General features: G+C 54.0%; 1 long non-coding RNA gene across 1 annotated transcript in view; it reads right to left on the bottom strand.

Moving 5' to 3' along the window:
• Window positions 1-221: 221 nt before the first annotated feature.
• Window positions 222-4152, bottom strand: part of LOC112549699 — a 22720-nt gene continuing 18789 nt past the window's right edge. Inside the window, exons 2-3 of the long non-coding RNA XR_003093213.1 lie at window positions 743-940; window positions 222-357 (exon numbers count right to left, since the gene is read on the bottom strand). This is a non-coding gene — a long non-coding RNA (uncharacterized LOC112549699). The remainder of the gene's footprint in view (window positions 358-742; window positions 941-4152) is intronic.

Raw genomic sequence — 4152 nt, 5'->3', positions numbered from 1 at the left:
GTCTTAATGTAGCTACTCTATACTTTCCTACATCTCTGCTGTCTCTGAAGTGTTAATCAAAGCAGTTGCAGGGGACGGAAGGGCTGTTTTTTTAATCTTGTAACTGACATTTGGTACACCTGGAGATTGAAAGGGGAAAATTCAGAAGCGTACCCATCTGCACCCAAGAAGGAACTTCCTGTATCAGCATAGCAGCATTTTGTATTCACGTTAAAGGCAGCGTGAGCAACAGGGCAATGAGTGTCTAGCCATGACAGCAGGCAACTAGGACTTGTGGCTGGGCCTTACCCCTCTTTGCCACTGACTCCTGCTGTGTTCTTCAGCAAATCTCTTCTTTCTTCTCTGCCTCAATCCCATCTGTAAAATAGAATATAGCCCTATGCTGGGATTGCCACAAGAAAGGAGACATAGCAACGCACTGAAATCCATTCAGGTTTGGACACTTTCCTCCCTACAGGGCCCTTTTGAAACCCCAGCTGTCTGTCACAAAGGACTGTAAAGCCCTAAGATCAGAGGTGTCTGAGAAAGGCGCAAGGCTATTGCAACTCAGCCAGAAATGGTGTGTGCTTGGGCTGCCTGGATGGAACCAGAGCAGAGCACGTCCGAGACCAAGTGACTGGGTGTTTCAAGTAAGAGAGTGCAGGAGTCCAGTTTCTATTACTTGGAAGCAGGTGCCCAGCCTCCTCAGGGGCAGTAGTGTCACAATGGGTGGATAAGCAGGACACGAGCCACAGGTGCTTACTTAAGGGGATGGGTCACCAGAATGGAGCTAGAGGGTCATCTCAGCCTCTTGTCTTCTGGCCTCCATTCTTCCCTCCAGAGCAGCTGAGGCAGCTAGTGTTGCAGGAGTAGCAACCAGAGGTTCACTGTGGGTGGGAGAGAGATCTTTGCATTTTTGCTGTTCAGATCTAGTATTTAAATGGGCACTCCACATGTACGTCTGCAGCGAAAAAGAAAAAAAGAGGAGGTGAAATCTCCCCCAACAGCAGCGAAGTGCTGGCTGCTGTTCCTCCATTGTATTTGTACCCTGTTACTGTCTAGGGTACAGAACTGGCTGCTTATGTTTCTGTTCAGTGGTCAGACAGTCCCAGCTTTTAGTCCTCCTCTTCCTTGGGATGGCATGGTGGCCATACCTTTGGGAAGAGCTGATTCATCTAAAACAATTGTTGTGATGGTGGGGAGGGAGACAATGCCATCTATTCCCTCCTTCACTTCACAGCATGGAGACAAATGTGACCAATGTACAAAATCCATGGTCCTGGCCTCACTCTGTGCCAGCTGTGGCTGTCTAGAGGTCAGAAGGAAATGCTTTGTAGTGCAAGGGCTTGCCCATTGGCTGCGCAGAGGACCTGCGCTTTGTAAAAGGGTTGTCCAGCTACTAAAATGTGCTGTTTTGAAGCAGACACCAGGCTACAGAGGGCACCTTTATCAGCCTAATATGTACCTTTCCATTCATAAGCCCAAAGCCAGTCCGTTTTAAAATAATGTTAAGCAAGGACTGGGTAGAAACAAGAGGAGGCACAGCAGCAGAAGGGCAGGAAGTGTGAAGCCTTCTCTCTTCTGCCTCACAGATAGCTCTGAGGGCAGCTTTCTGCTTCGTTGCTTGGTGTTGAAGCAGAGATCACTGTGCTGGAGACTCCTCAGCCCTTTCGGAGCAGGGGACCAAACCTTGGCCCTTGACTTCCAACAGCATGATTACTTCTTACCTGAGCTAAGACAGCTGGGCTCATTAGTCACTACATGGTCTAGCCACTGAGGAGGGTCGTGAGAACCCTGCTGTGCAAGCACAGCTAAGGGCCTTATTGCAGTCAGCCTGTAAGTCAGGATTGTGCTGGGCAGAAGTGACCAGGCCCAGTTCCTAGTATGGGGCCAAGCGCAGGGTACCCTGTGCACGCTGAATACAGCATTATGTGCCAGTGCCCTCTGTTCTGCATTGCAATCTTCCAACACAGTAACCTTGATGAGAGGTAGGGCTGAGGGCATGGTGCTGAGGCCTGTCTCCATGCTGGGGCTGCCTGTCTGTTACGGTTCACTCTGTGGTCTGCAGGAAAGATAAGTTTTTGGTAACCCACAGAGCCACTTAGAATTGGCTAGAAAGCTTGTCTTCCTACCCTGTCATCCTGGTGCAAAGGCAAAACCTAGGATGTAGCTGAACCTGGATGGAGTGGATCCCTGACTATGCCCAGGATGCACCAGGGTAGCACTAATAGTGTAGGCTGCAGTGCCAAGAGCCCCAGCCCCAGAGACCAGTAAGAGCCAGCTTCCTCAACCAGGAAAAACAGGGAAGAAGTGAGTTGCAGAACAATGACCTCTCATTCCCACTCACTTGTCAGACTTGCACTTGCCCATGGGTCCCTGTAGCACAGTGGTAGGCAATGTTTTGTGCCCAAGGGTCACATAGGGAGTTTTGCTGAGCTGCTGTGGGTCAGGTCAGGATCCCCCCTCCACCCCCCTGCAACAGCTCACCAAAACTCCCATGTGGGATGGGGTCCCGGGCAGCCAGGGAGCAGTGTTTGGGAGCAGGATGGGCAGGCAAGGCCAGGATCACAGGGTGGGATAGAAGGGCAGCAACAGTGTGGGACCAGAGCCCAGGCAGAGCAGGGATCCACTGCTTGCACACCCCTGCAATGGGTGCAGGTTCCTCAGGCAGGGGCGTGCAGGGAGCGGATCACAGAATCATAGAAAATAAGGGTTGGAAGGGACCTCAGGAGGTCATCAAGTCTCACCCCGGCTTGAAGCAGGACCATCACCAACTAGATCATCCCAGCCAAAGCTTTGTCTAGCTGGGTCTTCAAAGATTTTCTGGCTCCATGCTGTCACCACCCCAAGATCCTGGGGTGAAGGTCCCCAGCTGCCTGCAGCTCCACCCCATCCACCTGGCCACATGCCCTGCCTGTGCAGCTTTTGGACAGTCTTCATAAAGACCTCAGGATCACAGGGCAGTGACAGCACGGGGCCGGGGCAGAGCCATGATCTGCACACCCCTGCCCACAAAACCAGGACTTGGCCCTGGCCCTGGCCCCATGCTGTCACCACCCCACAAACCTGGAGTCTCCATTGAGACCAGCTGGGAGCCATGCAGGCAGGGCATGTGGGTGGGTGGATGGGGAAGCTGTGTCTGGGGCCAGGTCTGGGATCTTGGGGCGGTGACCGTGCAGGGCCAGGGCCTGGGGCAAAGCTGCAATTGGCTCTCTGTGCACCCCTGCCCATGGAACCTGTGCCCATCACAGGGGTGTGCGGGCAGTGGATTGCAGCTTCTCCAGCCCTGGCCCCATTCTGTCACTGTCCAAAGGTCTCAGGATCTCCCTGGCCCCACCTGCCCATTCCATTCCTGGACACCACTCTCTGCTAGCCTATTGCCCCATCCCAGCCTGTGTGGGTACCACACCCAGCAGTGGGTGCAGGGCAGATGGGCTGAGATATTTGGGGAATGGGGCCAGGTCTGGTGGCTGCAGCGTGTCAGCCGGATGGAGCCACTGCTGCTAGGGCTGCCAGGAAATGGAGTTCAGCTGCCTCACTGCAGCAGGGTTGAAGCATGCCCAGGGGTGGCAGGACCAGGCTGCACATGCCATGGACTGGACTGTCTCCCACACCTGGGCCAGGTGGGACCAAGGTACCCACCCTTTGCCAGACAAAATCCCTTGCTGGGCTAGATTCAGCCCACAGGCCATATTTTGCCCACCCCTGCTGTAGCAGAACCGGGACCCTATCAGCCACACCCAGTCCCCTGGTCTAAAACTAGAACAAAAAATCTGCTTAAACTCAAAATCTCCCCCTCTGGGTCATCATAATACTGCCAAGCCACCTCCCTACTCTCTGGCCTGCTCTACCCTGGAAGAACCTAGCATGCCTGCAGTTCCAACTCCTCACCAGCCTGAGCTGGCTAGAGCTCCTTCCCCCGCCAAATTCAGGGCTGCACTGCCCCATGCCTCAGGGGCCCAGGGTTATATCCCTTGGCTCCTCTTCTTTCAATCAGGTACTTTCCTGTCTGGCTGCAGGTGTGCCCCCTCAGCCTCCAGGGCAGCTTACTACCGGCATCCTTGCTGCCTTATGAGGGCTCTGCCCTGTTTCCTACTGCTAGGAAGCTAGACCCACAATAGGCACTTGTAGCCTATGGTGCTCTGGATGCCTACTCCCCTGCAGCTAGCCCAA

The sequence above is a fragment of the Alligator sinensis genome, unplaced genomic scaffold, assembly GCF_000455745.1.
Source record: "Alligator sinensis unplaced genomic scaffold, ASM45574v1 scaffold203_1, whole genome shotgun sequence".
NCBI lineage: Eukaryota > Metazoa > Chordata > Crocodylia > Alligatoridae > Alligator > Alligator sinensis.
Note: the sequence above shows the minus strand (reverse complement) of the source record. Positions and strands in the feature narration are given on the sequence as shown.